This window comes from Sminthopsis crassicaudata, chromosome 1 (genome assembly GCF_048593235.1).
Source record: "Sminthopsis crassicaudata isolate SCR6 chromosome 1, ASM4859323v1, whole genome shotgun sequence".
Taxonomy (NCBI): Eukaryota; Metazoa; Chordata; class Mammalia; order Dasyuromorphia; family Dasyuridae; genus Sminthopsis; species Sminthopsis crassicaudata.
Window position 1 is genome coordinate 373872713 of NC_133617.1, and position 25827 is coordinate 373898539.

General features: G+C 39.6%; 1 protein-coding gene across 4 annotated transcripts in view; it reads left to right on the forward strand.

Moving 5' to 3' along the window:
- The first annotated feature begins 4288 nt into the window (after nucleotides 1-4288).
- Nucleotides 4289-25827, forward strand: part of MAPK4 (mitogen-activated protein kinase 4) — a 204265-nt gene continuing 182726 nt past the window's right edge. For all 4 annotated transcript variants that reach the window (XM_074279374.1, XM_074279378.1, XM_074279375.1 and 1 more), the window contains exon 1: nucleotides 4289-4563. The gene's annotated coding sequence lies outside the window, so the exon portion shown is untranslated. The remainder of the gene's footprint in view (nucleotides 4564-25827) is intronic.

The window sequence follows — 25827 nt, forward strand, 5'->3', positions numbered from 1 at the left end:
GGTACTTATGATGATTTTCTTTCCTTTCCCCAGCTATACCTCCCAGAAGGCTTTGAGGGCCACAGAGTACTTGAATTCTGGAGAAATATTACCAGGGGCCCTTGAGAAAAGATGCATGTGTTTGGGCACAGGAATTTCAAGGTGAGGGATGGAGAAATGGAGGACACAGAGAGAGAAAAATCTCTTTCCATTCATTGGCCTATCTGTGCCCAGTCTAAAAAGTTTCAATTTTCCATTAGTAGAAAAGCCAGGAGGTATAAGCAGTGGACTGGTTGAGACTGTGTTTAGTTAATTGAAGGGGAGTAGTATTGTCCAGACAAGCTGAGAGAGAATAGTATTAGCAATTTGTGGGACAGGGTCATGGTTCCTGCTGCTATGAGAATAATTGGTGAGAATTCTGGGGATGAATTTCATGAGGGTAAGATACATTTTTCTCCCTCCACTTAAAGATATATATTAAGTCCCCAAACTTTGGTGCTTTAATTCTGAGTTAAGAACCAATGATAATAGGAATTCTGCACTGATCAAGGAAGGGAAAAATAGAGATGTTTGTTACTTTTTATACAGGATAACATACTTACTGCTGCAAGGTGATACAGTGCATAGAGCACTGGACCTTCAATAACCCAGGAAGATCTGAGTTTAAATACATCCTCAGACATTTGGACAAATCATTTAAACCCTGTTTATCTCAAGCTCATCTACAAAATGAGCTGCAAAAGGAAATAGCAAGCCACTTCAGTATCTTTGCCAAGAAAACCCTAAATGGGATCACAAAGGATCAGACGTGACTGAAATGGCTAAACAATTCTCAAACTTATCATCTGCTTTCTCTACTCCTGAAATACTAAGAATCACAAGAGATGGTCACGAAGCTGTGCTGATTTATATATTTATGTTATGTAACCTCACTTGGGTCCTTACCATTACTTGGAAATTATTTCCCTCCTTAATTTACCACATCAAATGCTACAAAGTTTTTATTCTCTTCTCTTCCCTATTTGTGCCTTTACCCTTACACTTTATAGTAGATGACTTAGAATGCTACTTCATTGAGAAGACTGTGGTCATATAATAGGAATTACCTCAGATCTCCTCCTCAGCGCCCCTCCTTCGCTCATAATTTTTCAGCACCATCACCCATTCTTTATTTATTCCCTCTTGTCCCAAAGGAAGAGGTGTCCCTTCTAAGATGTAACTTCCTGCTTATACTTTTGATTGAGTCTCCTCATGTCTCCTTCCAAACTTTGTTTCATCAATCATTCTTTCTTTTAGGCAACTTCAATACCTTCTCTCCATTGGGTTTTCATATCAACAAATATATTCAGTCACCCCAATCATAAAATGCCTGCCTATGGCTGTTCAAATCTGTCCCATCTCTCTTCTCCCATTCATTATCTAACTTCTTAGAAAATTACCCTATTCTACATCCCAATTTCCTAACTTTCTTCTATTCCTCTCTCAATTGTTGGAAATCTGGCATCTGTCTCCATTGCTCATCATCAAAATTCCAATAGCCTCTTCTCAGTCCTCCTCCTCCATGACCTTTTGATAGCATCTGGCATTCACTGTTGACCACTATTGAATTTCTTCTAAATGTTCTCTCTTGCCTTGGCTTCAGCATACTACCTTCTCCACAGTAATGGAAAGGTTTGGAAGTCAGGAGATGTGAGTTTGAATCTAATATTTATTATCAACTTATGTCTCTGTGCTTCTGTTTCTCATCTTTAAGAAAATTATTTATCGACTGCATGGTCATTATGAGCATTAGAATATGTCTGAAAGGGCTAAATGAGAATTATTATTATTATTGTTTATAAATCCAACAGTATACCAACCATTTAAAAATTATAAGACACAATTCACTGTGCTCGAAGCTAGAGATTCATAAATCAATTTTGTAGCTATTTTTCTAGATAAATAATGAAAAATCTTTGATATGGGGGGAATAAAATAAAGGCAAAAGAAAAGAATGCACAAAATATTTTGACACATTTGACGGAGGAAAGATCACTGTCACCTGAAAGTGTCAGGGAAGTTTCAGAGGAGTGGCATCTAAGTTGGTCCCCAAAGGAAGAAAGAAAAGAGTGGAAAATGAAGATGGGAGAAAGGGGAGTCCAATCTAGATTTAATCAAAGGTAAAGTTGTGAGGGGGGCAAGATTGTTGTGAGGATCACATGAGATAATAAGCTTAGTACAGTGCCTACCATATAGTAAACAGTATGTAAATGTTAGCTATTATTATTATCTAGCTCCATAAACTAAGTAGTTGAAGCAATAGAGTACTGGGGTTGGAGTCAGGAAAACCTGACACCAAATCTGGCACCCAACTTCCCGATTTCTGGCACATAGTAGGTGCTATAAACATTTTTATTCCCTCCCCCCCTTCTGACTTCATATTTCTGTCAGAGGAATTGGTATTCTATGCTGCCTACTATATATTTTTTTAATTTTTTTCCCCCTGAGGCTGGGGTTAAGTGACTTGCCCAGGGTCACACAGCTAGGAAGTGTTAAGTGTTAAGACCAGATTTGAAAACTCGGGTCCTCCAGAATTCAGGGCTGGTGCTCTATCCACTGCGCCACCTAGCTGCCCCTGCCTACTATATTTAAAACTTTGCTGTGTATCCTTGACTTTCGTCCCCCTCAACTTTGATAACTAGTCAAACACCAAATCATTTCAGTTTTAACTCTGAAACATCTCTCATCCTTCCTTTCTCGAGTGCAGTTATCACTTCTTGGTATAGGTCCTCCTTGCTATCCCCTCCCTGGACTTCCCCCAGCTGCCAGAACAATTTCCTTTTCTTCAGATCTGATAATATCACATCTCTCTCCCCAACAAAATCCTCTCCCTTCAAGTTTAAGCTCTACTGGAATTTGTCATTCTAGGCTCTCCACACTCTGGTACCATTCTACCTTTCCCATTTTGATCTCTTGTCACTTTTCTCTGAAAGCTGCCTAGCCAAGTTGGACTACTTAATCTCTGTTCCTCCGCACCAGGTACTTTCCTGAATAGACAGCTAGCTGCCTTTGTTCACTATATTCCCAAAGCCTAGAATTCCATCCTGCATCCTTCCCACTTCCCACCTTCTTACCTGGCTTTTAAAGCCCACACAAAGCTAGGCTCCCGGCTCCAAGAAGCCGTGGCCAGAACCCTCAGTCCAAAACAACCCTCCTGGCACAGCAGATGGAGCACTGGAGTTAGTCGGAAAAACTTGAGTTCAGTCCTGCCTCAAATCCTAGCTATGTGATCCGTACAAATTGTTGAGAGCCCTTTTTGAGGTTTAACAATAAAGAAACAAAATTCACCGGAGGATGATCGGTGCAAGCGTGCAGAGCGCTCTTCGAGCTGGTTTCCACGGGAATAGTGGAAGGTGGTCAGAGTCGGGAGACTGAGTGGGGCACAATCCGAATTCAGATCATTCAATAAGGGGATTGGACTCGATAGTCCCGAAAGTCCCTTCCGCTCCAATCTAAGAGCTGCTATGATTTTCTGTAGTTACTCCTCTAGGGATCTCTATGTGTGTCACGTTCCTCTATTCCTGTGCAAGCGTCATGAGGGCCATCTCAGAGTCTTTTCCCAACTTTGTTCTCCTTGAGCAATGAGTTCTGTCTGCAGAAATCGTTAGTTCCATTGAATTGAAGCCTCTCCGGCAGGGAGGGGGCCTGGTTCCCCCTTATGGCTCCTCCTTCCCTCTCTTGGGCCCCAGATCTGGGGGTAGAGGGTGGGGCGGGAGGAGCAAGCTGGGCGGGGGCTCGTCTGAGGGTGAGGGGTGTTGATCACTGTAAGTTTGCAGACCGCTTTTGGAGCGGCCAATTTTCTCAGGAATAGTGGAAGGTCAAAGAGTTGGAAGACAAAGTGGGGTATAATCCAAATGTAGAAAAGCCTAATATCCCTCCTGACATCCCGGGGAGAAAGGTTGGAAAGGGGACTCAGAAAGGAGCGGAGTCTGCTCCACCTGCTCCTGCTTTGGTCCTGGGCCATTGAGTCAGCCGGCCCCCGGAGCCTGCTGAGAACGTCCTTCGCAGCTGGTGCCTCAGAGAGAGTCCCAGGGCCCAGCGCTGCTGCCGCTATTGCCTGGTCCAGCTGTGATTCCCCTTCTCTCACCCCGCGGCGCAGCGCGATCACAGCTGCAGCAGGTGGGCCCCCCTCCCCACACACACATCTCCCCCTCCCCAGCCCAGCCCGGTGACTGACGGCGGCTGAGGAGGCGGGGCCCGAGCCCGGGGCGGAGCCGGGAGGAGAACTGGCCAGGCGCAGGGGGGAGGTGGAGGAGGAGGAGGAGGAGGAGAAAAAGAAGGAGGAGAAAGAGAGAGAGAGAAGCCGAAGGGAAAGACTGGCTCCTGCACAGACTGAGCGAGCTCTGCTGTCTAAGCAAGGAGTACAGGCTCCGAGGCTCGCCCAAGCTATCGGGCGCCTCGGAGGGTCCGCGGCGGAGGTTGGGCGAGCGGCAGCAGGAGAGGCAGAGGCGCAGACAAAGGCGCCGCCGCCGCCGCCGCCGCTGCCGCCGGCGGCTCGCTGGCTCTCCTGCGGGAGCGAACCTGAGCAGCGATCGGGCTCTCTGGGTAAGTAGCTTTCATTGCACTCGCTTTCTTTCTTCTCTGCACTGGCTGTTTCCTCGAGAGTTCGGAGCAGGATCCTCACGCTGCTCCTGGCCCCGCAGAAGAAAGAAAGAAGCATTAGCTATCCTTGGCTTTGCCAGCCCCAGCCTCCCCAAGCCCGATCCCCCCGAGGAAGTTCCCTGTGGGTCCCGCCGAGAGGAGGATGCCTTTAGGGCACGGCAGCTCCGTCCCCTTCTTGGGCAACCTGGACTCAGGATCTGGCCCAGAGTGAGATTCGGTGATTTGAATGGAGTGGTTGCTCTTCGTGTGTGTGTGTGTGTGTGTGTGTGTGTGTGTGTGTGTGTGTGTGTGTGTGTGTGTGTGTGTGTGTGTGTGTGTGTGACTAGCGGACTGGATCCGGTAGGAGGAAAACGGGTTCCCAGAGGGTCACATAAGGTTCTTAAGGTTGCTTGGGGGTGATAGATACAGCTATTTCCCTATTTTGTTCCTCGATTAAGTGGTTCTGTCTTAGTTTCCTTCCTTGTCTTCATCCTCCTCTCCCCCATAAAAAAGGGTTAATATAATAGTTCCCACTCTCCCCCCAAACACACACGGTTTTTCTTGTGTCACCGGTAAAACGGGGTCTGCTGTCGTGGGGGTGCTCAGCGAGCAAAGGCTCTGTGTGTGCGGTAAAGCTCAGAGAGGTAACCTTACTGTAATTCCTCATTCTCAGCCCGAGTCCTTCATTCTCCCGCTGAGGGATTGTGAGGGCAAAATCTGAATGGATATTTTTGCACGAAAACTCAGTCCAATGCAGCATCTATCCACCAGCATCTTGCATTCGTTGCGCCTTGTTCTTAAAAGCAACCCAGAACTGGAGACAGCTTTTGCTTTTGTTCTTTCCTCTGCGCTCCGGGAGAGGAAAGGTGTTAGGTAGCCTGGGGATTGTCACAAGATCCCCTAGGAGGTGGGGAGAGAGAGAGAAGTAAGGGGAATGGAGGGAGAGGTCAGCGGTTTCCGGGGCTCTGGAAGGGGAGAAGAGTATTTAGCGGTGCTGCTCAGAAATGTTTCTGGGACCCAGTTTGTCTTGAATTTGTTCATGAATTGGAGCATTTATCAGGCTGCTGCCTCTCACCCCATCATGTGCCTCTTCAAATGCGCTCACAAGTTTCACCCTCCCCAACAGTCAATTTCCATTCACATATATTTGCAAATGACTTTGTTACAGTAACCTTCCTGCTTGTTATTTAAGCTTGCTACTCTACTTGCTTGCTACTCTAACTTTCTCTTAAATTCAACAAATATTTATTCCTGCCCATTAGGTGCAGGGAACCTCTAGCATGAGAAACATTCCTTTAGCTACCATTAGCAGGGAAGGAAGAGAGAGAGAGATGGTTTAGTGTCTTTTGGCTTATGTTCCCTCCCCCTTCTCTCCGATTAAATTTCGGAGCCTACCTGTGTAAGAAGCCAGAGTAAAAGGGGCAGCTAAGCATCTAACCCTTCTGACCTGGAATTTATTGTGTAGGAAAAGCTTTAACTATCTGTTCCTCCCTATGTAAGACAAAATGAGAGTAAATGTGCCCAAGAAGGATTTTGATTAGATACAGGAAGGTTAGATCTAAGTTAAGAGTTAATATCTAAGATAATAAGATAGAGTTGAAATAGTCTTTGATTTGGAATCAAGACACCAGACTGGTAGTTCTGGCTTGGGCCCAGACTCATTGGCTAAATAGCTTTATCCTTCCAGGCCCAACTTTCCTCTAGTGTCAGAGGAGGGAGTTCAACTAGATGATTTCTAAGAGAGCCTTTCAATTCTAATAGTTTATGCATTGAGAACACTGAACTTGGCATCATAAGACCTGAATTCATATTTTGGTTTTGCCAATTACTTTGAATAAGTCACTTAACCTCTTGGGGCCTCAGTTTTCACATCTGTTAAATGGAAGGTTGGACCAGATGATAGCTAATGTTCCTTCAAGCTCTCCATCTATGATTCTATGCTTCTATTAGTTTTGTTAGAAAATGGATTAGATCACTAAAGAAAGTAATGGGATTTGCAGTTACCAGAAATATGTCTTGAGTCAATACAATGTGCCAATACAATAGGGTAGGCAGAGGGTTACAACCTTCATCCCTAGCCTGAGAGAACCTTATCCTTACACTAAGTCTTCCATCCTATCAAAACATGTTCCGAAAAGGGTCTGATTTTTATACCAGAGCAGGAATTTAAATTAATCCCTCATGCATTTTCCTTAGACAGTTTGCATTTTAGGAAAGAAAGGTTTGTCCTTTTCTTAAGGAAGACTGAACATCAGTAGGTGAAGGGAGGGAGATGTTTCTAGGAGTTGAGTACCCCTCCCTAGGGTTCATAAAATCAACATTTCCTCTTTTATTCAGCCTTTCCTCATCAGGTCTCTTCTAGCCTTTGAGTTCTATAATGACCTTTGCCATTTTTCTTCATTATGTTGTAGCTAAAGTGAAGTTTCTTGTGTTTTTGATAAAGTGGCAACTTAGGAATCACATTTTTGATTTTAGAGCATATCTGGAAAATTTTCACAGAGAGAACCTGTACTCCTCTGTAGGCTAAAGAGGAGATTCATTCTCTTATTACTTGGTCCTTTCTATAGCTTGAGATAAGAGGGAGGGAGTTAGTATATATATATATATATAAAATGATATTCAAACTGATCTAGTAAAGATTGTTATGTTGGTATGGGTTTTTTTAAATCACCATTTGGGTGGATTTATACACAAGGGATATTGGCTGCTGATTTCTCTCTGTCCAGACTCACAGCAGCTACACTTGATAGGCAGCAGAATTTCTCCCAGCCTGCTGCTTTTAAGCATCTGCTAATGGGCTAATGAGTAGCAATGGGAGAAAGAAGAATGACTGGGGGGGGGGGGGAGAGACAATCTCTTTCTAAGCAGCTGCTTAAGCAGCAGGTCAGGGGAAGCTCTCCTTCAGTTAGTGGCAGCAAGTCAGGGCAACTTCTGGAGGATAGACCTGTGAAGGAAGTCATTGTTAAACAAGAATTGTTAATCACAGTTTTCAGGGTGACCTCTATCCCTGGTTGACTTTTACCCTATATTGTATAAGTATTCCCATGGTTTCTAGCTCCTCCTGTCTATCAACCAATAAGATCCTTGTACAGCATAACTACATATAATAACATACAGTAAGACATACAATAAAACAATTTAAAGAATTGGGAAATGAAACTAGTTAAATATATAGATTCTTTTAATGGAAAGAGGCTTCCACTTCTTTCTTGTCTTAAATCAGAGCTTCCTAGTGCCTGAATAGAAGTCACATGAACTCTTTTTATACTTTCCCCTTTGGAAGTCAGATTAATTCTTTTTTCCTGCTACTAGAGTGGCATCTAAATTCAAGTGTGTGCTAGAGCCAAATTGTATGGGCTCAGAGCCAATTGTTAAATTTTCAGCATAAGCATTTATGTCTCAGAAATCAGAAACCATGCTCCAAATCAGAGGTTGATTTATTGTTTTGTTGATTATGAAGCACAGTGGAAAGAGATGTGGATCCAGAATCAGAAAGACCTGAGTTCAAATATGGCCTTAGCCATTTAGTAGCTGTATGTCTTTGGGCAAATCATTTAACTTCTGCTTATCTCAATTTTTTAAAAATATAAACTGGGGATAATACTAGCACCTATTTTCCAGGCTTTGTTGTGAGAATCAAATGAGATAATACTTGGAAAGTACCTAGTGAAGTGCATGGCACTTAGTGGGTATTATATAAATATTGTCACTTCTCCTCCTCATCTACTTGTTCTTATTCTTAATCTTCTTTCTTCTTTTTCACCTCCTCCTTGTCCTTTTTTTCTTCTATTTTCTTCTTCTCCATCACTACCACCATTATTATTAATATTAATAAGAAAATGATAGAGAAAACATTAATATTGCAGATTAAACTTAAAAGTGTGTCACATATATATTTTTCTCCAACAAGTCAGTTGTTAGACATGTCCCAGCATACCTCTACATCTAATATATTTATAGAAAAATTTTATGGGCTCAGATTCTACTAACAGTTTATAGAATCACAGAATTTCAAAATTAGAAGGAAACTTAGAAACCCTCTAAGCCTGCATAAGAATGCCCTCTGTCTACAAATACATTCTCTGCCTAGTAGTCATCCAGCTTTTATTTGTAGTCTTAGGGAAGCTCTTGAGGCATCCCTTTTTATTTCTGGAGAGATTTAATTATGATGAAGTTGTTGGTTTGTTTGTTTTTTTTCTTCAATCAAGTCAATATAAGCTGCTCTGTGTACTTGATAACTAGATCTGCAATTAAAACTCTGAGTAGCAACTTTATTACCTGTTCTAGGTACATAGTCTTAATGCCACCTTGCATATAGTGTCTGAGAAATATTTTTGAATGAAAGAAAGGAATTGCAGCACAAATTGATACTAGAAAATAAAATCATCATGGGAATGTTTAAATAGCTATATTAGTTCATAGTATATAATTTTTCAGTGTCCTGCTGTTTTAAGTGACTTAAGATATTTATCAGAAAATGGTCAAAGGATATGAACAGGCAATTTTCAGATGAAGAAATTAAAAGCCATATGAAAAGATGCTCTAAATCATTATTGATCAGAGAAATGCAAATTAAGACAACTCTGAGGTACCCCTACATACCTCTCAGATTGGCTAAAATGGCAGGAAAAGATAATGATGAATGTTGGAGAGGATATAGGAAAACTGGGACACTAATACATTGTTGGTGGAGTTGTGAATTGATTCAGCCATTATGGAGAGCAATTTGAGCTATACCCAAATATCAAATTGTGCATACCTTTTGATCCAGCAGTGTTTCTACCAGGCTTATATCCTAAAGAGATCATAAAGGAGGGAAAGGCACCCACATGTGCAAAAATGTTTGTGGCAGCCCTTTTTATAGTGCCAAGAAATTGGAAACTGAGTGGATGCCCATCATTTGAAGAATGGCTGAATAAGTTATGGTATATAAATGTTATGGAATATTATTGTTATGTAAGAAACAATCAGCAGGATGATTTCAGAGAAGCCTGGAGAGACTTACATGAACTGATGCTAAGTTTAATGAACAGAACCAGGAGATCATTGTAGGACAACAAGAAGATTATACAATGATCAATTCAGATGGATATCGTTCTTTTCAACAATGAGGTGATTCTGGTCAGTTCCAATGGTCTTGTATTGAAGAAAGCCATCTGCACCCAAAGAGAGAACAGTGGGAACTGAATGTGGATCATAACATAATATTTTTATTCTTTTTGTTGTTGTTTGCTTGCATTTTGTTTTTATTCTAATTTTTTTTTTTCTTTTTGATCTGATTTTTCTTGTGCAGCATGATATTTGTGGAAATATGTATAGAGGAATTGCATATGTTAACATATATTGGATCACTTTGCTGACTGGTGGAGAGGGTTGGGGGAAGGGAGAGAAAAATTAGAACATAGGGGTTTATGTTGAAAATTAAACATGTATGTATTTTGAAAATAAAAAAACCATAATTTTAAAAATAAGAAAGATATTTATCAGAAACCTTTCTTTTTTCCTGTTCACTAGTTGGATATATTAAATACCACTTTTCAGTGAGTATAAGGCACTTGGCTAGGACTCAAAACATTCAGATTGTAGTTTGAAGTCTGCTACTCCTCCCTTGGGCTGCTGAGTGGCAGAGTGGATATAATGCGAGGCCTGGAGTAAGGAAGACATCTTCCTGAATTCCCATCCTGTCTCAGATGCTTACTAGCTATATGACCCTGGGCAAGTCACTCAACCTTATTTGCCTCAGATTCCTCATCTGTAAAATGATTTGGAAAAGGGAATGGCAAACTACTCCAGTATCTTTGTCAAAAAAAAAACTCCAAATGGGGTCATGAAGAATCAGACTAACTGAATAACAACTACCTTGCCCTATGATCTTGAGTAAGCCATTCAACCCCTCTGAGCATCATTTTTGTATTCCATAAAATGTAGTATACGATTAATATGAACTCTAAGAGCTCCTTCAGCTCTAACAATCCTAGTGTGCTTAAAATGTATTAAACTCAATTCACAAGAAGACAAGTCTTCATTAAGAATATTCTTAACCAAACTAGCCAAGATATCTTAATTTCAAGAAGGGAAAGCATTTCAATTAATACATCCATCTAAGTTTACATTGTATAAAATTAATTTAAGGAATTCATAAAAATTTAAGAAAAATAATCTAGATTTCAAATAGATAAATTAAGGGGTGAGAGGATTTGACCACTGACTTCACAAAAAAAATTTTTTTGTTGTCTTTTATAAAAATAATTTGCTATAATGGCTCTTGTTTGTTTTAAGAAATATAGTATACATAAAACTCTCTAGGAACAAGGTTCACCTCCACTAACTCATTTTCTAGGGCTCAAAGATTAATGTAGTTTCCACTTGCTTAGCCACTGGGAAAATTTGGTTCTTGAAGCCACATAATCATAGAATAGTATTATTTAACAGAGACCTTAGAAGTCACAGAATTTTAGAATTGTAAGGGACCTCCAGATTAAAATTCTAGTTCAATTTATTTCCAATTTTGTGGAGGGATAAAGCTGGAGAAGTCTGGGGCACTAGGGCAAAGGGAAGCTAATATAAAGGGAAAAAAGAAGAAGGCAATACAGTTATTGAACATTACTTCAATAAAGATCTAACTAAGGAAACTGGGGAGTGGTGGTCAAGTAGGAGGAGAACCAGGAAAGAGCAATGTCATGAAGTGACATTGTGAGAAGAGAGGACTGAGAAGAAGATAATTCACAGTGTCAAAGACTGAACAGAGAGGTCAAGAAGGATGAGAAATGAAAAAGGTCTATTAGGTTTGGTGGTTAAGAGGTAGAAACTTTGGGGAGAGGTTTCAGAGTGAGAGGAAAGGAAGTGAAGACCTTCATTGTAGATAGCTTTTTCAAGGAGTTTAGCCACAATAAATAAAAAAGATATGGGGCAATAGCTAGCAGTGATGGATGGATCCTGTGAGTTTTTTTTTGTTTTGGGGTTTATTTGTTTGTTTGTTTGTTTTCAGAACAAAGACTAGTAGACTGTGGGGAAGTACCCCGTAGATAGGGAGGGATTGAAGATGGATGAGAGAATAGGAAAGATAAAGGTGGTAGTCTGCTGGAGAAGATTAGGTTGGAAGGGGATCATCTGTGCATGTAGAGGGGTTTGCCTTGACAAGAAAGGCCATTTTGTTATGTGAGACAGGAAAGTGTAAGCCTTGACATTTATCCTTATTGAATTTCATTTTATTGGATCCAGCCTTACGCCCTAGCCTGTCAAGATCTTTCTGGATCTTGACTTTTATCTCTCATATGAACTACTCTTCCCAGCTTTGTACCATCAGCAATTTTGATGTGTAAGCCATCTATAGTTTTGTCTAAGTCATTGATAAAAATATTAAACTGCATATGTTTACACTGGAGATCTCTTCCCATGCTAACAATAAACCACTGACAATTACTCTTTGAGGAAGTCCATTTCACCAGTACTGAATTCATCTAATAATATTATCATTTCATCCATATCTTTCCATATGAACTCCTTGATAACTATCACCCATTAGTCACAAAACAGTCTAGTCCTTATCTTTGAAGAATAAAACCATTCAAGTAGTTGAAAGATTAATTAATGTTTATTAATTACCTAAAACAGACAACTCCATCCAACTCTTCCCGACCCCATTTGGGGTTTTCTTGGCAGGGATACTACAGTGGTTTGCCATTTCCTTCAGTTAATTTTATAAGATGAGTAAATTGAGGCAAACATGGTTTAGTAACTTGTCCAGGGTCACATAGCTAGTAAGTATCTAAGGCCAAATTTGAATTCAGGAAGATGAATCTTCCTCACTCCAGGCCTGACCCCATCCATTTTGTCACCTATCTGCACCCTAGTAAACAAGAGCAGGTTGCTACTATTACGGAAATCTTCCTATAGGAAAGGAATTAAGAATGAGAGGTCACCAAAAAAGTCTAAGTCGGCAAAAAATAAAGGTCACAGTCAGTGTGAAAGGCTGAAACTCTTGAGCCAATGTACTGGATAATGGAGCACTTGAGGCTAATTACTGATTGGACAATACTCTATAAGAATATGCTTGGAAAATGGCCCTTCCCACTATCCTGTGCTGGCCCAATCATTTGGTGCATACAGAGAATTGTGGGAGGGATTAGGAGGGTGCAGAGAGATGAGCCAGGGTCACTTCGGTGAAAGAGAAGAAGAGGTGAGGTCACAGAGATCCCACATGTCCACTCTCTTCACTTCTACCACTAAAGACCAAGAATAAAGACTTTTGCTTATCTTGACTCTGGCTGATTCTAAAGTATCCAGGCTGCTAGGTCAGTCGCCACATTTGGTGCCCAACACGGGTCCAAGGACCCTAATTTCACTGATGAAACCCTCAGGGACCAGGAAATAAGAGTATTTTAATAGACAAACAGGGAACTTACTTTGTTAAGGGCTAAACTAATAACCTTTTCTAGCTGAAATGGGGTAGATGTTAGGAAAAGATTCTCCCCCATCCCCACCTGCACCCCCAACCCCACCCCTGACGAGATCTACAGGAAGCCTACTCCTACTGATAAAGAGACAGAGTTTAATTATGACTTGAGAGCAGATTAATGGATTTGTGGATACATTAGAACATACGTCCCCTTGGTTCTTCAGTGAAGAAAATATAGGGGTAGATAATTGGAAACTACCGTGTTTCCCCGATAATAAGACCTATCCTGAAAATAAGACACCCACATACTCTTTAATATTCCGCTAAAATAAGCCCTCCCCCGAAAATAAGCCCTATCGAACTTACTATGAAAACGGTCATCATGGTGATCCCCTGCGCTATATGCTGCGTAGCGGTACCTTCAGTAAGCAGCGCCGCCCTCCCCTCCCGGGTGAAACGCACGTCGCGCTCCGAGCTGCATCCAATCAGAGCTGCAGCAGTGAGCGCGTCATCCTCTTCTTCCCTGGTGATTTGCTTGCTGGCGCTACTGAGAGCAGCGCCGCGGAGTAGAGCTGAGACAGGACCATCTAAAAACTCGGTAAGTTCAGTAAGCGATGGAGAATAAAATAAGCACTCAGGGGGCATGATGGAGGCTAAAAGGGGCATGATGGAGGCTAAAATGGGCATGATGGAGGATAAAAGGGGCATGATGGAGGATAAAATAAGCCCTCCCCTGAAAATAAGCCCTCTGGTGTTTTTTAGTCCCAAAAAAATAATAAGACAGTGTCTTATTATCGGGGAAACACGGTAGTAGGAGATCAACTTTGTGAATATTATAATGATAATGGTTTTGATTCAATTTCCTAGGAAACATTCTCTACATACAACATAATACAATTGACCTTAAAGAATCCTGCAAGTTATAGAAAAAAAAAATTTTAAGAACAGCCAGATGAGGAAGTGTGAGGAAAAAGAGGAAGACAAAGAACAGATTAATAGCAATATCACTAGAGGGCATGCAGAGTTAAGTGAGGATGAAGGGCGTGGTGAAGGGCATGGTGATTCTCCCTCTGACCAGGCAGCTTCAACCCCGCCTAAAACTAAACTGGAACTGGTTCTTGACACAACCCATCAACTTCACCTTCCAGGATGGAGGGAGGAAGAGTAGTGGGAGGGGCAGTGATATCACCAGCATCTCCCCCCCAGAAATCACCCCCTCCTATGACTAGATTGCAAAAAGCACTACTTAAAGCCACAGAAGAAGGCCAGGATTTAGCTGATTTGAAAATCAGTATGTATCTGGTGATTCAACAGTTTTACTCTTCAGGTCAAGAAAGTAGAAGATATACTCCTTTTGATATAGAAATCCTCAAAGACCTGAAAAAGGCTTGCTCTTTTTATAGGGCTACATCAGCTTATGGTAAGATGTTATTATAGAATTTGGCTTATGAAGTTTTAACCCCTGGGAACTGGAAATCTGTAGCAAGGAAATGTTTAGAACCTGGACAAAACTTGTGGCTTTCTGAATATAGTGAGCTCTGTAGGATACAAGCCCAACAAAATAGTCATAGTGGAATTAAATCTCCAATCACCTATGACCAACTGACTGAAACCATCCCAGAGTGGCAAATTTTATTATCCATGGCTCCAAATTTTACACACGGGTCTCCATTAAAGATAACCAGACAATTACATAATTGGCGATGGATTCTTGAAGAAAAGGTTTCTAAAGTTCCTCTTAAAGGACCAACTATCTTTACAGATGCATCCAAACATAATATTTGTGCTGTATACTCTTGTGACTTAACTATAAAGAGAGTAGTCAGAACTCCTTTTCAGTCCACTCAGAAGAATGAATTGTATGCAATCATTCTAGCTCTTACTTATTATCCGGGAGACATAAATATAATATCTGATTCAGCCTATTCAGTAGGTGTGGTACAAAGAATTGCCACAGCCCAAATAAAATTTGTAGCCTCCAATATATATCAGCTCTTTAAGGAACTTCAAGAGCAAGTGAGTAAGCATCCAGGTAAGATTTATATCTTGCATGTCCACTCTCATAGTGGACTTCCAGGTCCTATTTTTGATGGTAATTCAAAGGCAGATAGCCTTCTGACTATGTTAGTCAATACTCCTTTTTTTCAAGAAGCCCAAGAATCTCATTCTAAATATCATCAGGCTGCCTGACCTTTATGTTTACAATTTGGAATAACAAGAGAAGCTAGGAGCATAGTAAAAGCCTGTACAGCTTGCCTTCCTTTCCATGCTCCTACACTCCCTCCAGGGAAGAACCCTCATGGTTTGAGACCTAATGAAATTTGGCAAATGGATGCGACCCATTATAAATCTTTTGGTTGTCTATCTTTTATCCATGTTGTGGTAGACACTTTTTCAGGATTCATTTTTGCAATACCAGCAGCAAAAGAGACAGCCTGAGTGGTCACTAAATTCCTTATATAAGCATTTACAATTATGGGTATGCCACAAGCAATAAAAACAGCAATGGACTTGCATCTACTTCTAAATATTTTGCACACTTTTGTGCACAGTATAAGATTTTACACACCACTGGAATACCTTTTAATCCTCAAGGATAGGCAATAGTAGAGAGGAGAAACAGAGACATTAAGACACTCCTCCAAAAACAAAAGAAAGGGGGAGCCACAGGTAAACCTAGAGAACTTCGAAATCTAACTCTTTATACTATTAACTTCTTGATTTTTGACAAAGATGCACTGGCTCTGGCAGACAGGTTTTGTACCCCACTGGAAGGGCAGTGTCCAGTGCGAGCAGCTCCACTATCTTTAGATAATCACCAGGTAATGTGGAGAGACCCAGAAAGTGGTGAATGGAAGGGACCATTTATTCTTGGTCTTTAGTGGTAGAAGTGAAGAGAGTGGACATGTGGGATCTCTGTGACCTCACCTCTTCTTCTCTTTCACCAAAGTGACCCTGGCTCATCTCTCTGCACCCTCCTAATCCCTCCCACAATTCTCTGTATGCACCAAATGATTGGGCCAGCACAGGATAGTGGGAAGGGCCATTTTCCAAGCATATTCTTATAGAGTATTATCCAATCAGTAATTAGCCTCAAGTGCTCCATTATTCAGTGCATTAGCTCAAGAGTTTCAGCCTTTCACACTGGCTGTGACCTCTATTTTTTGCCGACTTAGACTTTTTTGGTGACCTCATTCTTTTTTTTTTTTTTTTAATTTTATTTTATTTAGAATTTTTTCCCCACAGTACATATGCATGAGTAATTTTTTTAAAATAATATTATCCCTTGTATTCATTTTTCCAAATTATCCCCTCCCTCCCTCTACTCCCTCCCCCTGATGACAGGCAATCCCACACATTTTACATATGTTACAATATAACCCAGATACAATATATGTGTGTAAATACCATTTTCTTGTTGCACATTAAGTATTAGATTCCGAAGGTATAAGTAACCTGGGTAGATAGACAGTAGTGCTGACAATTTACATTCACTTCCCAGTATTCCTTCTCTGGGTGTAGTTATTTCTGTCCATCATTGATCAACTGGAAGTGAGTTGGATCTTCTTTATGTTGAAGATATCCACTTCCATCAGAATGCATCTTCATACAACATTGAAGTGTACAGAGATCTTCTGGTTCTATTCATTTCACTCAGCATCAGTTGATGTAAGTCTCTCCAAGCCTCTCTGTATTCCTCCTGCCGGTCATTTCTTACAGAGCAATAATATTCCATAACCTCCATATACCATAATTTACCCAACCATTCTCCAATTGATGGACATCCATTCATCTTCCAGTTTCTAGCTACTATAAAAAGAGCTGCCACAAACATTTTGGCACATACAGGTCCCTTTCCGCTCTTTAGTATTTCTTTGGGATATAAGCCCAATAACAGCAATGCTGGGTCAAAGGGTATGCACAGTTTGATAACTTTTTGGGCATAGTTCCAAATTGCTCTCCAGAATGACCGGATTCTTGCACAACTCCACCAACAATGTATCAGTGTCCCAGTTTTCCCACATCCCCTCCAACATTCATCATTATTTGTTCCTGTCATCTTAGCCAATCTGACAGGTGTGTAGTGGTATCTCAGAGTTGTCTTAATTTGCATTTCTCTGATCAGTAGTGATTTGGAACACTCATATGAGTGGATATAGTTTCAATTTCATCATCTGAGAATTGTCTGTTCATATCCTTTGACCGTTTATCAATTGGAGAATGGTTTGATTTCTTATAAATTAGGGTCAGTTCTCTATATATTTTGGAAATGAGACCTTTATCAGAACCTTTAACTTTAAAAATATTTTCCCAATTCGTTACTTCCCTTTTAATCTTGTTTGCATTAGTATTGTTTGTACAGAACTTTTAGTTTGATGTAATCAAAATCTTCTATTTTGTGATCAATAATGATCTCTAGTTCTCCTCTGGTCATAAATTCCTTCCTCCTCCACAGGTCTGAGAGGTAGACTATTTTCTGTTTCTCTAATCTATTTATTATCTCATTTTTTATGCCTAAATCATGGACCCCTTTTGATCTTATCTTGGTATATGGTGTTAAGTGTGGATCCATATCTAATTTCTGCCATACTAATTTCCAGTTTTCCCAACAGTTTTTTCCAAATAATGAATTTTTATCCCTAATGTTGATATCTTTGGGTTTGTCAAAGATTAGATTGCTATAGATGTACCCTTTTTTGTCCTTTGTATCTAATCTGTTCCACTGATCTACCGGTCTATTTCTTAGCCAATACCAAATGTTTTTGGTGACTGCTGCTATATAATATAGCTTTAGATCAGGTATACCTAGACCACCTTCCTCTGACTTTTTTTTTCATTAGTTCCCTTGCAATTCTTGACCTTTTATTCTTCCATATGAATTTTGTTGTTATTTTTTCTAGGTCATTAAAATAGTTTCTTGGGAGTCTGATTGGTATAGTGCTAAATAAATAGATTAGTTTGGGGAGTATTGTCATCTTTATTATATTCACTCGGCCTATCCACCAGCACGGAACGTCTTTCCAATTATTTAAATATGACTTTATTTTTGTGGCAAGTGTTTTGTAATTTTTCTCATATAATTCCTGACTATTCTTTGGTAGATGGATTCCCAAATACTTTATACTCTCAACATTTGTTTGGAATGGAATTTCTCTTTGTATCTCTTGCTGTTGCATTTTATTGGTGACATATAAAAATGCGAGCATTTTTGTGGATTTATTTTGTATCCTGCCACTTTGCTAAAATTCTGAATTATTTCTAATAGCTTTTTAGCAGAGTCTTTGGGGTTCTCTAAGTATACCATCATGTCATCTGCAAAGAGTGATAGTTTGATTTCCTCATTTCCTACTCTAATTCCTTGAATCTCTTTCTCGGCTCTTATTGCCAAGGCTAGCATTTCTAGTACTATATTGAATAGTAATGGTGATAGTGGGCAACCTTGTTTCACTCCTGATCTTACTGGGAAAGGTTGCAGTTTATTTCTATTGCATATTATGCTTACTGACGTGACCTCTCATTCTTAATTCCTTTCCTATAGGAAGATTTCCGTAATAGTAGCAACCTGCTCTTGTTTACTAGGGTGCAGATAGGTGACAAAATGGATGGGGTCAGGCCTGGAGTGAGGAAGATTCATCTTCCTGAATTCAAATTTGGCCTTAGATACTTACTAGCTATGTGACCCTGGACAAGTTACTAAACCATGTTTGCCTCAATTTACTCATCTTATAAAATTAACTGAAGAAGGAAATGGCAAACCATTGTAGTATCCCTGCCAAGAAAACCCCAAATGGGGTCGGGAAGAGTTGGATGGAACTAAAATGACTGAACAACAACGTTTGCTGTAAAACTCTCCTTTGTCTGTTAGGTGATGAAATTATGTTCTTTAGATATTACAGACCTATATCTAATGGTCATACAACATCCTTGGAAGAATATTAATTTTAAGAAGATGGGGTCATTAAAAAGCTTTGAAATTTCTCACAGACAATCCTGCTTTCTTTTCTGGTTCAATTCTTGTTCATACAGCTGCTTATATAAAGTGATATGTGTTCTTTATCCACTAAGTTTTTCCCATGTGGATTGTCAGGAATAATTCACTAGATTGATTTTGCATCTCATTAAAGAGACTCTGCAGTATATTGGGTCTAATGCAATCAACTCATAAACAGGACAATGTGGAGGACCTCACCACTTTAAAGGAATTCCTCTAATATTTGTCTTGTGCTAGAACTCCTACATGTCAGGGATGAACCCCTTTGACCACAGGTATAGGTTTGGGTTTTGAGGATTTTTCCCTGAAATTATTTTATTGGCATAAGGTATAACTTTGTGAGGAATGGGGCTCAGTTCTTGTTCTGAAATTTATGCTCTTAGAGAGTTACTTGGGAACACTAAGGACTTAAGTCCTTACTTAGGGTAACATACCACCAAGCATGGACCGTTGCAGAAAGGCCTGGGGATCCAAAGGAAAAAAATTAAATAGAAGCTATCCTTGGGTGGCATCCTCTTTCCAGAGCTCTTTTAGACATGATTGTAGTTTAGTGGTACTCACAGGTACTTTTGATATTCACAGTATCATTTTTCTGGCCTTGGCAAGAAAACAGGTGCCCAAGAAGTGGATCTTCAACCAGTATCATCTGTGTGATGAGTTCGTTAAAGACAGATTCAAGGACTATTTCAAAGTCCGATTCTTTTTGTACAACAAAATAACTGTTAGGATATGTATACGTATATTGTATTTAATTCATACTTTAACATGTATTGGTCAACCTGCCATGGGCGGGGGGGAGAGGAAGGAAGGGAAAAATTAGAATAAAAGGTTTGGCAATTGTCAGTGTTGTAAAATTACCCATGCATATATCTGGTAATAAAAACTATTAAATAAATTTTAAAATAAATAAAATAGTTAAAAACTATTAAATTTAAAAATATTAAGTAAAAACTATCAAAAAAAAAAAAAAAAAGACAGAATCAAGGAACAGATTTCTAAGCCTTTCTTTCTAGGCTGATGACCCATTACTACCTCTCAGACAGTCTAAATTCTAAACAAGCAGATCTCCTGAAGGTTTCCCCAAACATGTCGTTTTTCTTCCTTTTTCCATGGCTTTGTATACATTGCCACTGCCTCTTTGTTAGCTAGTACATCTCTCTTCTCCATCTCTGCCTCTGGGAATCCCTGTCTCTCTTCAAAGGTCATGCACCACTTGCCCCAAAAAGACTTTTCTGAGTCTTCCAGTTGTAGTATTTCCAGTGTGCTGAGATTAATCAGTATTAAATTTGTGTATACTTCATATTTATTTACTTGGGTGATTGTCATTTACTTTTGTCTTTATATGTCTAGCATCTAGTACAGCACATAATAGGCATTTTCTAAATGCTTATTGAATTGAATTGACCCTGAGGCTGATAACATAAGACCACTGGGGAATATAATATATATCTCACATCCTTCCTCTCCCTTTGAAGAATCCTGATAAAGCTGATGTCCATTCCCCAATTTCTGCTAAGCTGGTGGTTTGAAGATTATTGGATCTTTTTTTTTTTTTTAAGCCTTCCCCCCCCCCCCCCAAGGCAGTTGGGGTTAAATGTCTTGCCCAGGGTCACACAGCTAGGAAGTGTTAAGTGTCTGAGGTCACATTTGAACTCAGGTCCTTCTGATTTGGGGGCTGGTATTCTATCCACTGCGCCACCTAGTGGCCCAGATTATTGGATAATTTAATTTTCTAGAGCATCTTTGGCATATGAAACAAGTCAACAACCATTAAGTGCTTACTATATACTGAGCATCATACTAAGTACTGAAGATGCAAAGACAGGAAAAAAATTGTACCTGGATTCAGAAAGCTCATGTTATAATGTACAAAAATCATGCATATAAGACATATATTCAAAGTAAACTGGAGGGAATCTCAGAGGGAAAAACATCTAGTATTGGGGAAGGCCTGGAAAAGCCTCTTGCAGAAGGTGGCATTTTGAGCTGAGATTTGAGTTAGGCAGGGAATCAGGAGGCAAAAATGACAGAGAACAAGAAAATCTAAGCGTATGATTTCATATTATTATCATCTCTATGCTTTTATTTCCTCCTAGTACTAGGATGATTGGTGAGAAACTCTTAAAGACCAGAGTATAAAGTGATGGCCCCTTCCTAAAGCACTTTATGGCATGTCTGTGATTTAGTTGACCTTTCCAGTTGCCTTTGAGGTATATACTGTCACCATTTGAATTTTATCAGTAAAAAAAAAAGCCCAAAGGATGAATCTTCAGACAGTACCATCAGAGTGGTGATTCCCTAAAGAGAGATGTATAAGTTCCCAGCCCCTTGACCCTCACTGAACAATGTTCCTGCCTCCGGGCAGCATTCTATTTGCTTTATATGTAGTAGGTAATTTCAGTGTCAGTATGCCAAAAAAGATACCTAGGGATAAATGTAAAACCTTCCTGCTATAATCGGCCCCATTCACAACCACCAGTCACTTCCCAGGTTTGGAGCTTGATAGCAGTGGTTAGCATGAATGGAATTCTAAATATGGAAAGCAGCTGGGTATCTATGGAAAATGTGCCCAAACCTAGGGAGACTAACAGTTGAGGCTAGAGCCTCCAAAACAAGTGCCCAGTTGAAAGAGATAGCTAGAAAGCAATCTTACTCTGTATATCAAACTCCTCTGCCTATGTGGGAATCCTTCTTTTTTCATAGTTCCCTTTGCCCTAATCTCTGAGTGTATGTATGTGTATGTATGCATGTTTGCACATGTGTTTGTGCACATGTCCACACTTACATAACAGTCAAGTGAAATGGGACTGAGGTCAGTGGGAGAGAAGACTGAGAAGAGTGACCTTTTATTCTTGAAAATACAAAATATTTTGATAAGTGTCACTGTGTGAGGTTGCCCAGGTGCAGCTCTGGTTTCTTTAGGCCCCTCGGCATTCCATTTTGAAAGCAGAAAAACCAGCCAGGGCCCCCAACCTTGACGTATTCATGAAGATTAAATTCTGGATGAAAGAGATGGGGGGGTGCAGCATTTGAATGTCGGGTCTAACTTTCCAAGTGAATTTCTTAAAGGATCCTTATATTTCAAGGGAAGAGGGATCTACTTTGACTGTTAGAAGGTGTGCCTAGATACAAGTTCTTGTGATAAATATTTTTCCCACCCCTTCTCAGGTTTCTAAGTGGTTCTTCCCCCTAATTTTTTGGTGTCAAAGTCTGAAAAATAAATTTCTGGGTTGGAGGTGTTGTAAGTGGCAACCTGAATCATGTCCTTTACCTGACCTTGAAGGACTATGCCTATAGATAAATTCTTACCTCATTTTCAGCTCTTCTCTCTCCATTTTATGCTCTGAGAGAGAACAGCTGGTGAGGATTTACCCTGTTACCTATGTGTAACTTGTAGAGTTTGCACCCTTCCAGGGGATTGGAAAAGAATAATTTGGAAGTGGGAGAGAAAAAGACAGACAGTACATAGCAGAAATCTACAGGTCAGAAAACCCAGGGTCTGATTCTAAAGGTTACTAAATAGTTATTGAAGCCATTCTTCATGTGGGACAGGTTACTTTTCATTTCTAAACCTCAGTTTCCTTATCTGTGAGATGAGGACACTGGACTACATCGATTCTTCTATAAAGTTTCTTCTAGGTTAAACACTGTGTGTAGAACAATGGTCTGTCACTCTGAAACCTGCCCCTGTGGCCCGGCTTTGCAAGAATTGTCACAGCCTGTTTTATGGATCTATCCCATTTTCTGCTTGTTCTGAGTTGATTTATAGCACTGGATTTTGCCGGGGTCCAGTGATAATTTTTTTATTTTTTTCCTTAAAGGAATAAATATAAAAATTGCATTCCCAGATGAGAGTTCCAGTCTGTGGCTAGGCCTGTGGGGAATAAAGGCCAATGATCCAGTTACTCTGGAGAAAGGAACTGTTCACGCCAGAAAGGAAAGCTGTCAGGGCAGTTGGATATTTTTATTGCATATCCGCCCAGAGGCAAATGGTACTAGATGGCTTAGCTAGCTATGTGAGTTTATGAAATATCATTAATCGAGCTCTAGGTTTTAGAAGTTAATTACCTTTCCCAGTGCTGGGCCTGCACAAAGGTATACCCCTGAGTCCTACCCAAGAAAAATTAACCCTTCCAGCATGATGAGCTGTAAAAACAAGTCTACATTATTTTTTGATAATGATACAATCTTTCCCTAAAGTCCCTAAACAGAAAATGTGTTACCAATTCACCCATCATTCACACAGCTGCCAAATTAATAATGCTAATGCATATATCTGAAAGTTTTATTTCTTAACCAATCCACCTTTTGTTGCTCCCTGTTATTTCCAGGACAAAATGTGTGTCCGTAGAGACACAGCTAGTATCAGAGCATAATTCAAACTCAGATGTCTCCTGATTCCCAAGTCAGTAGTTTTTCAAATGCATCTTACTACTTAGTATATATATCCTATAATCCTTCTATTAGTCCAGATCTGATTTAGCCTATTGTGATGCTACAGGTTCAAGATTGAAATAAACAGTCATAAAATAGTTGGAACTTGACAAAATACTTAATTACAATAAGACAAGCTTATACAGAGTAGAGAAAAGATATTCCATGAAGAAATATTATTGACTCAGTTCATACCAACTTCCCTATGCTGATGTTGGTCACATTGCTCTTCTACTGATCAGAAGCTTGCTAAAGCAGCCAGGTGACTGCCCACTTATGGATAACTTTTGTACCTAAGACATTAGCCCAGAACTTTAGTTCCCAGAGCAAATTCTATCCAAAGGACGATTTTAATGCTTTTTAAAGAAAATCTAATTAGCCTCTATGAAATAGGATCTTTAGATATTGCTCCCACCACATGTTCTCATTAAATTTTAAACTTCTATAGGTTAAGATTTGTTATTTTTCAATACTGTATCTCAGCTCTTAATGTCTTGCACATAATTGGAATTTAGTAAATGATGGATTGAGATTAATTAGCTAGGGTTGCTATTTAGACTTCTATTGACAATTGTTATTCTTTAAGTTCTCCTTACCTTAGTAAAAAGAGTTCTCACCTAGAAAGAGGTTCTGGCTCTTATACTTACTAAATATATGATGAAAGATGGACATGACCAATTACTTCTCTGAATATGTTGTATAATTTATATGATGAGGAAAATAGCACATTTAATGGATAGATGGTCAAGCTGGTCAGGTAGTCCTGGTTTCATTTCCCGCTTCTGACGCATGCTAGTTCTATGACCATGGATTCTTGACCTCTATCAGTAGTACTCCAGTAACTTTACTGTGAAGATCTATTCTGGGTCCTGTGGCCTAGAAGGGAAAGAGGATGAAAAGTACCCTTGCTAATTATAATAGAAGTCAATTATATCTATCCCTTGGCTATGTGACACCTTCATGAAAGATGGACCACCCAGATGACAACACCTTCCTGATAGACTGAATTGGCACCAGTGCTAGTCATCGTTATCTCTTTTTCTTACCCGCAGGAACATAAACTTGCCCTCAAGAACTGGGGAGCAGGTGTCTAGCTTTCCTTTTCCATCTATTCAACTTGGCTCTTTCCCCCCCCCACTCCAATCCACACTTCATTCAATCTACTTTCTTTTATCTATTCTTATTCATGTTTTTTGAAAAAACAATTTAATGAAATTATCTTAAGCAGATAATTCCCAACAAAATGCTCAGGATTTACAATCCTATTTTAGGTGGGAAGGGGTAAGAAATGAGAAATAAATCCAAAAGTCCTGATAAATTCTTGCAGTACATTGTCCTTTGAAAAGGAAAAAAAAAACATTTTCTTGATACTCTTTTCCACTTTCCAATGACCCTTCTTTATAACAAAGACCAGTTAAATAAGCACAATAAATCGCAATGCTGGTCATGTCTGACAATGAATTTATGCCTCATTCAGCACCCCTATTCCACCACCTCGATCCAGAGATATGCTTCAGTGTCAGTCCTCTAAACTCATGACTGGTCACTGCATTGATTAGCATTTTAAAGACTTCTAGTCTTGTTTTCCTTTAGGTTTTTATGGCTATCAACATACCAACCTTCAAAGCATCTTCAAGTGTCCTAGAATTCATCCTCAAAGCTCCATTGTCCCATTGGATAAATTCTACCAATGGATCTGAGCCCATCAAGTGAATAAAATGGTAGACTGGTTTCTTGGTCCAATATTAGTACTAGGAGCATTAGTAGAACATAAAGTACATTTGCCAGTCTAGTAACTACAGATTGTTTTTGATCATTCTCTCACGTTGAACACAAAATTGTTTGACTCTCCGTTAGGTCTTGAGTTTGGGCTTTGGCTCTCTTAATATATTGAATTACCTTTTTGTCCTCTGTATCACCTTCTTAATTGGTAAGACATAATAATGCTATTATTATTTAATTATCATCACTAAAAGTAATGTCAGATTTCAGTAATCTAAAACATATTGCCTCAGACTTAAATTATATGAAATAAGAGCCTACCTATCAGGTAATAGAGATCTTAGAAAAGAAGGTACCCATGAATAAAAGGCAATTTAGTGGCCCAATGAATAGGGTATTAAATATGCTATCTGAAAAACCTGAATTCATAACTGATGTTAGAAACTTTTAGCTTTGTGATCCTGGGCTGATCATTCAACCTTTGACTGCCTCAGTTCCCTTCCTCTATAAAATGTGGATTAAAAAAGTACCTTCCCCTCAGGGTTGTTGTGAGGATAAAATGAGATTGTATTTGTAAAAGATTTTGCAAATATTAAAACTTTCTGTGTTGTTTTTTAAAAAACCCATTTATTTGATATTTTATTTTCCCCCAATAAAATAATTTTAATATATTTTTAAAATT